General features: G+C 37.1%; 2 long non-coding RNA genes across 3 annotated transcripts; both read right to left on the bottom strand.

Moving 5' to 3' along the window:
* Positions 1-476: 476 nt before the first annotated feature.
* LOC141621603 (uncharacterized) lies at positions 477-3,007 on the bottom strand. Its single transcript, XR_012532488.1, has 4 exons — positions 2,946-3,007; positions 2,790-2,850; positions 1,938-2,024; positions 477-531 (listed from the first exon to the last, which is right to left on the bottom strand). It is a non-coding gene; the product is annotated as an uncharacterized LOC141621603 (long non-coding RNA).
* A 3,842-nt stretch (positions 3,008-6,849) lies between these two features.
* On the bottom strand, positions 6,850-9,467 carry LOC141621602 (uncharacterized). Of its 2 annotated transcripts, XR_012532487.1 has the most exons (4): positions 9,404-9,467; positions 9,248-9,308; positions 8,373-8,459; positions 6,850-6,954 (listed from the first exon to the last, which is right to left on the bottom strand). It is a non-coding gene; the product is annotated as an uncharacterized LOC141621602 (long non-coding RNA). The 2 variants fall into 2 exon arrangements; XR_012532486.1 differs by lacking the exon at positions 9,404-9,467 and having other exon boundaries at positions 9,248-9,321.
* Positions 9,468-14,244: the final 4,777 nt, after the last annotated feature.

The following is a 14,244-nucleotide window of genomic DNA, read 5'->3' as shown; positions in this document are numbered from 1 at the left end:
GATTATCTAGTTATATTAAAGTTATATATTTAAATAAATCTTTAATGTCAGATAAAGTAATATCTACTTAGTCAAAAGAAAACTTATTCAAGAGCGAGAAAAATCTAAAGCGAGGAAAACCATGCAGGTTTAAACGACATTGTGCCCGCCATTGATTTCTGGGCCTCATTGTAACACCCTCACTTATCGCGGAAAAGTAAACACGTAATTCTAGAATAAAACTGCATGGATATGTTTGTAATAGGTTCAATTGGGTAAAAACCTGTAATTTTAAAACCTGAACCTGTTATAAAGATATCCAAGTTGGAAGGTGTCAAACATACAATATCTAACTAGAAGTGTCATAACATAACCGTCGCTAAAGTCGCGAATAGCAAATTATACAACCAAATGTAAAGAGGGAGACATATGTCCCTAAAATGTATGTGACATAAAAGGTGTTTAAGGGTCATAATAAAATAAAGCCAATCTAGGTTCCAAGGTTACTTTGCTCGCTAGCTCGTCCATGTACCCCATATATGCATCACCTACCTATCATTCGCATTTTATACAAATACGAAAGCCACGATCGGGGGAGTAACTCCGAGTTCTCCCAGCCACGAAATGTCATAATTAATATAACATGTAAACATAAGAATATGAATACGAATCACACATAGCCTTAGCATATAGATGCTAGACAATCGTGCTTATCATGTGAACAACAATATAACAACACATAGTCCTAGCATGCGAATACTAGACCGACTCATACTAAACTATCATGTGAATCACATAACATCCAGGAATCCAAACTCTATCAACCATAGCCGGCTTGCATCTCACCTTCTATGATTCATAGAATCAACAAACAAGAAAGGACAATATATCAAAGACAGGCATAAGTTCTTAGCACGGTCAATAGTCACTTTGTAACTCGAGTCTATACCACGACGTAGGGAAGGTAATCGAACCGGTATCCTGGCTCCGAGGTTCTATAAAAACATGGCCATGACACAACACAACCCTAGTCCTAAATCTGCGCAGACCCAGACATGCGGATACACACCACCGCACCCAAGACCCACAATTTTATAAAACCATGTGAGTACCCTAAGGAGTCCACCAAAGGGTTGGCTAGTACTTAAGCTGACCACTTACTCTCAAAATAAGTAACGAGGTCATGCCCCAACTTGGATATAAACCCACCAAGTCAGGAACACAAAGGCTATTGAGCAGTGAACATACACTCGTCAAAGACTATAAAGACCTATCTATGATGAAGGCCGAAATACTCACCTAGGACCTAGTCCCAGCTTGAATACTTTAGCCCACACCACACAAGACAAGTAGGACACCCAATTAACCATAAGAGAGGCAAAGAGTCCAAACTTGCACACTCAAATGATCATACACACCCTAGCATATGAAAGGTTACGCAAGAGTATATTTAGCTGACAATCCAACAATATCTCCAATATCAATAATAACCCAAATTCCAGCTAACCAACAATACCATAATCCATGAGAACAAGCTAAAATGGCAAAGAGGCAACAAGACTTAAGCATAAGGCATCCAAAGCATCCAACAACCAACATGTGAAATGATAATTACATATATCAAGGCATAACATAAAACCTCCAATAACAACCAATCTCACCTCAAAGACAAACCCTCGACCCGAGTCCCGCGACGGGTCATCGGTCAAATCGAGGCTGACTGGTTTAAACCTAGCTTGACCAAACTCGTTCGGTCAATCTGGCCCAGCTCAGAGTCTTGGCCTACTTTGGCCCAAATCACAAAATTTATTACAATATAATTCTCATGCTATTTCCAATTTCTATCATGTGAAAAACGAAAGCAACACATTATCAATCACCTAAACACTTAACAAACACCAAACACAACATCAACTACTAATGTGACATTAATTCGTCGAGTAACTCGGAATAGTTACCATAAGCTAGCAAAGAGACAAGCAATAAACTTGAGAAAGCTTCTAAAACCTAAAATTACTCTTCATCTTCAACCACATATGAGTCACCTAAAATAATTATGTGAAAGGACGATATTAACGAATTATCGTTATATAAAATATGAGACGGAAATTAATTTAATTATATTTTAAATAAACCAAACTAGCGTCAAAACAATTTATAGATACGGCCCAAACTCGCGACTTAGCCAGGCCACTGCCTAGGCCACGGCCAGGCCGCTGCTAGGCCAACCTTATAATAGTCACTCTCGTCCCAATAATTAATTCAATCTCAACTCTCTACCCCATCTCTCTCATTACTCCGTCCTACTCATTACTCCGTCTCATAATATAATACTCCATAGTAACCAGATTTCCATCTCAAATTCAATATCGATATTGTCAAATATTCCATTAAAGGAATTGCTCAACATTTAGAGTATAACTCTAAGCTACTCACCCGCATGTCAAGGTCAAAGAGAACGATAATGAAAATACAATACTTAAATTACAATCCGAAAATCTAGTTCATCATACCCTTTCGATTAAAAGTCTGGTCAACCATCGACAAATTCTAACAGGGATTCCAAAAACAAGTATACCATTTTCTAGTAGTAAAATTTACCAAAGTCCCCTTTCTTGTTTCCTTACGTTACACTTGCAAAATCAATCCACATACAAATTGTCTCACAACCAGGCCATCCTTCGCTAATATCCCAAACTCTCGTGCTAACCAAAGCAGCTATTTTTAATCCGTCTCACAACTAATTAACTTAACAATAGGAAATATAATAGCTAGTATTATAAATAATTCGAGTAACCTATCACCGTTACCTTTAACTCTCGAATTCCCGAGTAAAAACGTCCAAAGCACGAGCCTTTCTTCAGTCTTCAACTAAAAAGGAGGAAAAACGAGTTAATTAAGACAAGAAATCGAGTTGTCATTTAAGACGGTATTTTCGAACTTCTACAAAATAGAAGATTTCTTACCTTAAAAGAACGAGGAAAGGACGAGGAAGCTAATCGTACAAAAATAATGGAGTTTGGTTGAGAAATAAGGGAGAGATCTTGGTTTTGAAGGGACGAAAAATGGCGGTACGAAGCTGCTTGTGTTTCGTTGTTGTTGCTCTTGTTTCACGCAGGAAAGACAAAAGAAGAAGAGGAAAGAAGGGATAAGAAGGGGGTGCGTGAGAAAAAGAGGGAGCAGCTAGCTAGCTAGCTAGTTATTATACGTACGTTTCTTCGTCGTTAAGAAACTTCGATCGTTATTAAAACCGTTTCGAGTTAAATTTAACCGGTTTAAGAAAGAGTCTCATAAATGAAACGGAATCAATAATAAATAAGTTTAAAGAATGAAAAATAAAATAAACTCAGATAGTTAACGGAAATAATAAGAAATCGGCTTGAAACGGAATTATTAGCGATTTTACTAAATTAGCGGATTTTAACGAAATTTGTTCATTTAGCAAAATAAATTCAAAATGGTTAACTCGATGACTTTTTCCCGGGTCCGAATAAATTAGCCTCATATATGAAAATGTGACGGTCAATAGTTAGACGGAAATTGAGACGGGAATTATTATTATTACGGTCATTATTATCGTCACTATTATTATCCGACCAAAAATACGTATATATATATATATTATTATATAAATCATGCCTTAAAGATATAATTTAATCGTACGTATTTTTATATAAACGAGCTTTTATATAATACGTTTATAAAAATCGTGTTTGACATAAAATTAATTAAATTGAATAATTCAAAAATATTTAATAAAGTGATTAAACGGTTTAATAAATTTTAAATGTCAAAAAGAGAAATTCGCGGGTGTTACAATCACCCCGCCTTTTAAAAAGTTTCGTCCTAGAAACTTGAAAGTAGAAATGAAAGGTTATAAAAATAAAACTTGAAAGGTTATAAAAATAAAACTGGAATTGAAATCGGTAACTAAAACATTTAAAAGGTCACTTATCGTAAGAATCAAAATTCTTTCAAGAGCTTCAACTAAAATTTTCCGACAGAACCAGACTCGCATCAGAGGAACGGAAGTGTTCTCGTTACGTATTCAAGAACATCACATTCCAAATCAAAGATAAGGTAAAAAGGCAAATCATTTGTATAAATCAAAAATCAAAATACCTTCAAAAACATTAATGAAGAGTTTTCAAAAATATAAGTCTCATTCATGGAACGGAATTGCTCTTGTCGTGCACACAAGAACGCTAACTTTCCAAGTCAGAGACAAATTTAAAACAAAAACTATTCGCCGACAAGCGTAGAACAAGTTATCAAACGTTTCCAATAACTAGTTCTATCATCCGATCAACGTCAAAATCAAAGAAAAAGGCAATCCACTCAAATTTTCTTTTGCGAAAGACAAAATAGAAATGAAGGTTTCACCTTTAAACTAAAAGGGGAGTTAAATTCCTGAAATATAATATTAAACTTTGACAAAGGCATTATGATTAGATCAAAGTGAATAGAAATTGGATAAAATTTACAAAAATCTCAGGTTTAGCAACTCAAAACCATGATAAAGAAGTCTATACTCAAAGAACAATTAGAAAATTAAATCGAATTTTCATTTTCCAAATCTTTACAAGTAGGGAAAATTTTGTAATAGTAACATAAATTTTTAACAACGAACCAAAAATGGTAGCTTGAAATATTTAGAAATTGTGCGAAAAGAAAAGTAAGTTAGATATCATAGATACAAGTATGCTAAGAGGATTCAAACTTAACTAATCAAAAGAGGTATGATGAACTTCCTAGGGATAAGGATTGAAGTCCAATTTACAAGGATGTCAAAGATAGAGTTTCACAAGATACGAGTGTCAAACTTAAAGGAGGAGCAAGATGAAGCGAGGAAAGGAGGTATGAACGGTAACGCTTATGATCGAGGAGGAAAGGAAATTAGACAACAAGGAAATGCCAGATACTCAAATCTCAAACAACAATGTCATCACTCCACTAAGGAAACAAAGGGTAATAACCAGGTCAGGAAATGATAGGAAATTTAAAAAGGGATATATGAACATGTCAAGATGTGAGCCTAAAAGAGTCGAATCATAAAGATAACTAGTTAACAACCAGTAAGAGATATTAGAATTAGGGAGGTATTCAAGACAAGGAAATAATGAGTAAACTTTTATACTTAAGAATCAAATCCAACCAAGGTATGAACGAAAGGGAGGAAAACGATTAATGGTACGAAAGAGGATTTTAAGGCTTAATCCATACGCTTCCTAAAACTTAAGGTTCTCTCTAACAAGGTCACGTCTATTAGGGTATTGTACCTTCATAACAAAACGACAAAATCCCAAAACAAGGGTCAAGGTAAAATAAACGCTCGCTTAAGGGGTGATAAATCGGTTAGATACTTCTTCCACCTATCTTATCACATATTAGGATTTCCCTAAAGCAAATCTACCACTCAAGTATAAAAGCATCTCTGTATCTCAAGCACTCGACACAACCTTAATGTTTTAAAAAACAAAGAATGAATTGACAAAGACTTCTCAACAAAGTTCTCAAGAAACAACTAACACCAAATCACATTCCCAATCTATACGGGAATGTTAACATCTAAAAATGGGTTTTCTTCCAAATTCATATTCTAAACTTATCTCATGTTTACTCCTAAGGTAACGACGCTCAACCTACTAAGCTTTCAAATCCCAAACATAAACAACAAAGCCAAGTTCTATAACTTTAATTACATAGGCAACTCATTCCTAACACAAAGAATCCACCAATCGATTATACTCACTTTGTCAAGGAACTAGGTATAAGAATCACTAAGTATGTCTCATCACATTACCTAAGTCTTTCTAACATCACATCCTCTCAAAACCAGAGTTAAGGGTCAGACACAAACAATCTCCTCAAAAGTCGAATTTTCCAACTAAGGTCAACATTCCTCACAAGAAAGAGTACTATCTAATGGCGTTAAGGGAGGATAAGCAAAGAATAAAGGACAAGTTAGGAGTACAAGCGTAGCTTTTAAAGTAAAACAGAAGGGAGTTTAGAAGGAGGATAAGCACCAAGAGATTAAGAATAAGGCGAGATACAAAAAGAACGAGAAACATCTTCAAGGAAGTAGAAGCATTCTTCAAAGGTTGAACAAATCTTCAATCCTCAGCAATAGGCACTAAATCTTGATCTTCTTAAAATATAAGTGTTCTTTCAATGGAACGGTGATACTCTTGGCGATCACTCAAGAACATCAATATTCCAATTCAAAGACATAAAAATACATTTTTACACCAACAAATGATAAAACTAATTATCAGACGTCTCCAATAACAAGCTTTAACACTAATTGACGTTAAAACCAAATGAAAACATTAAAATATTTTCAAAACCTTTAGTTCAAATTTTTTTTTATAATTAGGGTAATAACTCCATTAGCTATAGATAAGCTCACGGTCATTGATCCAAGAACGCAACAATTATTAAATGACAATCAACAAACAGGTTAGTACCTAACAAAGAGCAAACACAAAGAGACTACAACATAAGGTCCTAAGTCTACCCATCTTACCCATCTCTCAAGTTTATTATTTCAAGGTCAAGTTATTTATATTGGGGTGCACAAACGTGCGTCGGGAGCAAATATGCTCTGATACCAACTGTGACACCCTCACTTATCGCGGAAAAGTAAACACGTAATTCTAGAATAAAACTGCATGGATATGTTTGTAATAGGTTCAATTGGGTAAAAACCCTTAATTTTAAAACCGAACTGTTATAAAGATATCCAAATTGGAAGGTGTCAAACATACAAGGTCTAACTAGAAGTGTCATAACATAACCATCGCTAAAGTCGCGAATAGCAAATTATACAACCAAATGTAAAGAAGGAGACATATGTCCCTAAAATGTATGTGACATAAAAAGTGTTTAAGGGTCACAATAAAATAAAGCCAATCTAGGTTCCAAGGTTACTTTGCTCGCTAGCTCGTCCATGTACCCCATATATGCATCACCTACCTGTCATTCGCATTTTATACAAATACGAAAGCCACGATCAGTGGGGAGTAACTCCGAGTTCTCCCAACCACGAAATGTCATAATTAATATAACATGTAAACATAAGAATATGAATACGAATCACACATAGCCTTAGCATATAGATGCTAGACAATCGTGCTTATCATGTGAACAACAATATAACAACACATAGTCCTAGCATGCGAATACTAGACCGACTCATACTACACTATAATGTGAATCACATAACATCCAGGAATCCAAACTCTATCAACCATAGCCGGCTTGCATCTCACCTTCTATGATTCATAGAATCATCAAACAAGAAAGAACAATATATCAAAGACAGGCATAAGTTTTTAGCACGGTCAATAGTCACTTTGTAACTCGAGTCTATACCACGAGGTAGGGAAGGTAATCGAACCGGTATCCTGGCTCAGAGGTTCTATAAAAACATGGCCAAGACACAACACAACCCTAGTCCTAAATCTGCGCAGACCTAGACATGCGGATACACACCACCGCACCCAAGACCCACAATTTTATAAAACCATGTGAGTACCCTAAGGAGTCCACCAAAGGGTTGGCTAGTACTTAAGCTGACCACTTACTCTCAAAATAAGTAACGAGGTCATGCCCCAACATGGATATAAACCCACCAAGTCAGGAACACAAAGGCTATTGAGCAGTGAACATACACTCGTCAAAGACTATAAAGACCTATATATGATGAAGGCCGAAATACTCACCTAGGACCTAGTCCCAGCTAGTCCCAGCTTGAATACTTTAGCCCACACCACACAAGACAAGTAGGACACCCAATTAACCATAAGAGAGGCAAAGAGTCCAAACTTGCACACTCAAATGATCATACACACCCTAGCATATGAAAGGTTACGCAAGAGCATATTTAGCTGACAATCCAACAATATCTCCAATATCAATAATAACTCAAATTCCAGCTAACCAACAATACCATAATCCATGAGAACAAGCTAAAATGGCAAAGAGGCAACAAGACTTAAGCATAAGGCATCCAAAGCATCCAACAACCAACATGTGAAATGATAATTACAAATATCAAGGCATAACATAAAACCTCCAATAACAACCAATCTCACCTCAAAGACAAACCCTCGACCCGAGTCCCGCGACGGGTCATCGGTCAAATCGAGGCTGACTGGTTTAAACCTAGCTTGACCAAACTCGTTCGGTCAATCTGGCCCAGCTCAGAGTCTTGGCCTACTTTGGCCCAAATCACAAAATTTATTACAATATTATTCTCATGCTATTTCCAATTTCTATCATGTGAAAAACGAAAGCAACACATTATCAATCACCTAAACACTTAACAAACACCAAACGCAACATCAACTACTAATGTGACATTAATTCGTCGAGTAACTCGGAATAGTTACCTTAAGCTAGCAAAGAGACAAGCAATAAACTTGAGAAAGCTTCTAAAACCCAAAATTACTCTTCATCTTCAACCACATATGAGTCACCTAAAATAATTATGTGAAAGGACGATATTAACGAATTATCGTTATATAAAATATGAGACGGAAATTAATTTAATTATATTTTAAATAAACCAAACTAGCGTCAAAACAATTTATAGATACGACCCAAACTCGCGACTTAGCCAGGCCACTGCCTAGGCCACGGCCAGGCCACTGCCTAGGCCACGGCCAGGCCGCTGCTAGGCCAACCTTATAATAGTCACTCTCGTCCCAATAATTAATTCAATCTCAACTCTCTACCCCATCTCTCTCATTACTCCGTCCTACTCATTACTCCGTCTCATAATATAATACTCCATAGTAACCAGATTTCCATCTCAAATTCAATATCGATATTGTCAAATATTCCATTAAAGGAATTGCTCAACATTTAGAGTATAACTCTAAGCTACTCACCCGCATGTCAAGGTGAAAGAGAACGATAATGAAAATACAATACTTAAATTACAATCCGAAAATCTAGTTCATCATACCCTTTCGATTAAAAGTCCGGTCAACCATCGACAAATTCTAACAGGGATTCCAAAAACAAGTATACCATTTTCTAGTAGTAAAATTTACCAAAGTCCCCTTTCTTGTTTCCTTACGTTACACTTGCAAAATCAATCCACATACAAATTGTCTCACAACCAGGCCATCCTTCGCTAATATCCCAAACTCTCGTGCTAACCAAAGAAGCTATTTTTAACCCGTCTCACAACTAATTAACTTAATAATAGGAAATATAATAGCTAGTATTATAAATAATTCGAGTAACCTATCACCGTTACCTTTAACTCTCGAATTCCCAAGTAAAAACGTCCAAAGCACGAGCCTTTCTTCAGTCTTCAACTAAAAAGGAGGAAAAACGAGTTAATTACGACAAGAAATCGAGTTGTCATTTAAGACGGTATTTTCGAACTTCTACAAAATAGAAGATTTCTTACCTTAAAAGAACGAGGAAAGGACGAGGAAGCTAATGGTACAAAAATAATGGAGTTTGGTTGAGAAATAAGGGAGAGATCTTGGTTTTGAAGGGACGAAAAATGGCGGTACGGAGCTGCTTGTGTTTCGTTGTTGTTGCTCTTGTTTCACGCAGGAAAGACAAAAGAAGAAGAGGAAAGAAGGGATAAGAAGGGGGTGCGTGAGAAAAAGAGGGAGCAGCTAGCTAGCTAGCTATTTATTATACGTACGTTTCTTCGTCGTTAAGAAACTTCGATCGTTATTAAAACCGTTTCGAGTTAAATTTAACCGGTTTAAGAAAGAGTCTCATAAATGAAACGGAATCAATAATAAATAAGTTTAAAGAATGAAAAATAAAATAAACTCAGATAGTTAACGGAAATAATAAGAAATCGGCTTGAAACGGAATTATTAGCGATTTTACTAAATTAGCGGATTTTAACGAAATTTGTTCATTTAGCAAAATAAATTCAAAATGGTTAACTCGATGACTTTTTCCCGGGTCCGAATAAATTAGCCTCATATATGAAAATGTGACGGTCAATAGTTAGACGGAAATTGAGACGGGAATTATTATTATTACGGTCATTATTATCGTCACTATTATTATCCGACCAAAAATACGTATATATATATATATTATTATATAAATCATGCCTTAAAGATATAATTTAATCGTACGTATTTTTATATAAACGAGCTTTTATATAATACGTTTATAAAAATCGTGTTTGACATAAAATTAATTAAATTGAATAATTCAAAAATATATAATAAAGTGATTAAACGGTTTAATAAATTTTAAATGTCAAAAAGAGAAATTCGCGGGTGTTACACTCATGGCCAGGAAATCTCAACAGCAACGACAACGGGAGATGACTTTGAGAGGGAGGAGCATTCCTGCAGTGAATAATGAAGAGAGATTGGAGGATGCGAGAGAGGAAAGTGCTGAAAGTGTAAACCCTAACAGTTTGAGAAATGGACCTAATGTTGACGATGAAGGGAAGACAAAAAACATTCATGAAGTTGTAAGAATCCCGGAACTGGTAGTGGAGACGGATGAGGAGACCGAGGAAGAAGTTGAGACTGTAAGTGAGAGTGATGAGGAAAGTGTGGATGGAAAACAAGGGGAGAGTGATTAGAATAGGGTTTCAGAAACAGAGGCTATTGCAATGCTATAACTTGAACATGATGACGTTGAAGAGGAGATTGAATACTGGAAGCAGGCAGTAATATGCTTTATGCTAGGGGCGAATCCGCCATGGGAGATTATTGAGGGGTTCATTAGACGCATTTGGACGAAGTTTAACATTGACAAGATATCATTCATGCCAAATGGAATCTTCCTAGTACGTTTCAAAACTATGGAGATGAAGGAAAAGGTTCTAAGTTCAGGCTATTACTTATTTGACAATAAACCAATGATAGTTAAAGGATGGAAGAGAGACATGGAAATGAAGAAGGAGGATGTCAAGTGCGTGCCTGCTTGGATTAGGCTCCATAATTTGCCATTGAAATTTTGGGGCAAGGGATTACCTAAGATCACAGGACTGGTAGGTAAATACATTAAGGGGGACTTTGCAATAGAGGAGAGAACAAGATTAGGGTTTGCAAGAGTAATGGTTGAACTGGTAGTGGATCAGGACCTGCCGTCTAAAATTTCTTTTAAGGATGAAAAAGGAGTTGTGATCCATGTTGAGGTTGAATATGAATGGAAGCTAGTCAAATTTAAGCAGTGTCAAGGGATGGGGCATAAAGAGGAACACTGCAGGAAAAGCAAGGTTCATAAAGAGAAGGTTATAGTGAAGTAGGTTTGGAGACCAGTTGTGCAGACTGCCAAGCCTAAGGAAAATATTCAGGCAGAGCAAATGATTCAGGTTAGGACTGGTCCTTCACCGGTGAGGGTGATCAATACGCCAGTTAAAAGACTAGTCCTAATGACAAGAGGTGATAAATCACAGGATGCGGCGAAGGAGGGGTTTAGTAGGGATTCTTTTGGGGCTCACTCATATAAGGATGTTGTTAAATCTCCTGGGAAAGCTGATTATGTGGTAAATGGTAATGCTTCTATCCATCTGTTATTCTATGTATAGTATAGGTTTTTGGAATGTGAGAGGAATGAATAGGGTAGGAAAACAAAAAGCAATTAATTTTTTCTTACAGAATAAAGGGATAGGTCTGTTTGGGTTATTAGAAACCAAAATAAAATGTAAGGTTTTTTATAAAGTAGCAAATAACTTTACTAATTGGTATCTCTACCAATAATAGGTATCATAATGGGGGGAGAATATGGATACTATGGCAACCTAAGATGTTTAGAGTTCATTTCCTGGAGTATAATGCACAATTCATTCACATGAAGATTGAGGCTTTAGCAAGTAGGGAGAGCTTCTATCTGACCATGGTGTATGCATATAATGGTATTACTGATAGAGCACCTCTGTGGGATCATTTGAGAAGAATTGCAGGAATTATAGTAGGTACATGGGCTATAGCAGGGGACTTTAATTGTGTGCTATCAGCAGCTGAGAGAGTAGGGGGTAATGTCCCTTCTTCTGAGATAGAACCTTTCAGGAACTGTGTAGCAGATTGTGGAGTGATTGATATTGTGGCAACTGGATCCTTGTTCACTTGGAATAACAAGCAAAAACCTGAGGAGAGAATTTACAGCATGTTGGATAGAGTTTTGGTCAACAAAGCTTGGTGTGATCACTTGCCTGATCTTTTTGCTCAGTTTCTGCCTGAGGGATTGTATGATCACACCCCATGTATTGTGAGAAGTTCAAAGCATATGAAGGGGAGAAGAAGCTTTAAATATTTTAACATGTGGGGAGGAGCTAAAGTGTTTATCCCTCTGGTGAGAAGCAGCTGGCATAAACCTGTGACTGGTACTCCAATGTTTAGGTTGGTGAAGAAATTGAAATCATTGAAGTCTGTTCTGAGATAGTTGAATAGGGAGAGGTATAATGACATTGAATCTGCTGCAAGTGTTAAGCAAAGACAGGTGGAGGAATACCAAGCTCAGCTTGGGAGGGATCCAACTGATATGCAGCTGAGAAGGAATGAGTATGAAGTTGTGCAGCAACTTAAAGAACTTAGTGTGGCCAGAGATAACTTTCTGTCTAAAAAAGCTAAGCATAGATGGATAAAAGAGGGAGATTCAAATAGTGCGTTTTTCCATGGTTTGCTAAGGGCACGGAAGCATGGGAATAAGGTTCTCAGGGTGGAGGATGCCAATGGGACTATCTGTGATACTCCTGAGCAGATTCAATAAGCCTTCTTGGGGTATTATAGGCAGCTCCTTGGAACAAGTTACACTACTAAGAGAGTTCATAGGAGTATCATCAAGCATGGACCATGTTGTAGTCCTGAGGACTGTGCTAGTCTTCTTAGACCAATCAGTGGAGAGGAAGTTAGGGAGGCTATGTTTAGTATACCTGATATCAAGTCTCCTGGACCAGATGGTTACACAAGTAAATTCTTTAAGGATGCTTGGGGGGAGATTGGGGGAGAGGTGATTGCTGCTGTCCAGAATCTTTTCCAACAAAGAAGACTGCTGAATCAAATTAATGCCACAAATCTTACTCTGATTCCTAAATGTAATAGGCCACAGAATGTCACCCAGTTTCGTCCCATTGCCTGCTGTAATGTGATATACAAGGTAATCTCAAAGCTTATGTGTGACAGGTTAACTGAGGTATTACCACATTTAGTGGATCAAAATCAGGGAGCTTTCATCCAGAGTAGAAGCATATAGGAGAATATACTAATATGCCAGGACTTAATCAGGCTGTATGAACGACCAAATGCTTCTGCCAGATGCCTATTCAAAATTGATTTGCAGAAAGCATGTGATACAGTGGGATGGTCTTTTGTAGAGCAACTGCTGAGCATGCTCAAATTCCCTATTGAATTCCAGACTATGGTAATGTAATGTATTACTACTCCTACTTTCTCCTTGACCATTAATGGTGAAATGTTTGGGTACTTTCAAGGCAAAAGGGGACTTAGACAAGGAGACCCTCTTTCTCTTCTTATTTTCACTCTTTGCATGGAATATTTGACGAGAACCTTGAAATATGCAGCAGTTAAACATGATTTTCAGTACCATCCTATGTGTAAAAAGCAAAAATTGGCAGGTCTCATATTTGCTGATGATGTGCTCATGTTCAGTAAAAGGGATGCCAAGTCCATGATGTTGCTGCTACAATTATTCTCTACCTTTTCTAAAACATCTGGACCGAATATCAGTGCCACCAAGTCTAATGCTTATTTCAGAGGGGTGCCAGATCATATTAAACAGGATATACTCAGGCTGTCTGGGTTTTCAGAGGGTGTCTTGCCTTTTAAATATCTGGGAATGCCTATACAGGCCACTAGACTCAAAAAAGTGGACTGTGCTTGCCTGGTTGAGAAGATATGCTATAGGATACACAACTATGGTGCAAGAAAATTTTCATATGCAGGGAGATTGGTATTAGTGAAGTCAGTGCTCACTTCTTTACATTATTATTGGGCTTCTATGTTTGTGTTACCCAAAGGCATAATTAAAGCAATTGAAGCTATATGCAGGAATTTCTTATGGGACAATGGAACTGAGTATAGAAGGGTGCCCCTGGTAGCTTGGGATAGGATATGCAGACTAAAAGAGAAGGGAGGACTAGGACTAAGAGATCTAGGGGTGTGGAATAAGGCTATGGTTGGAAGACTGCTAGCATGGGTTGTTGAGAAAAAGGATACCATATGGGTACACTGGGTACACCATAATCATCTCAAAGGGAAGGATTGGATGGACTACATACCTCCTGCTAGCTCAAGCTGGGTA

The sequence above is a fragment of the Silene latifolia genome, chromosome X (genome assembly GCF_048544455.1).
Source record: "Silene latifolia isolate original U9 population chromosome X, ASM4854445v1, whole genome shotgun sequence".
In the NCBI taxonomy this organism is placed as follows: Eukaryota; Viridiplantae; Streptophyta; class Magnoliopsida; order Caryophyllales; family Caryophyllaceae; genus Silene; species Silene latifolia.
The sequence above is the reverse complement of the archived record's forward strand: the minus strand, read 5'-3'. Positions and strand labels throughout refer to the sequence as shown.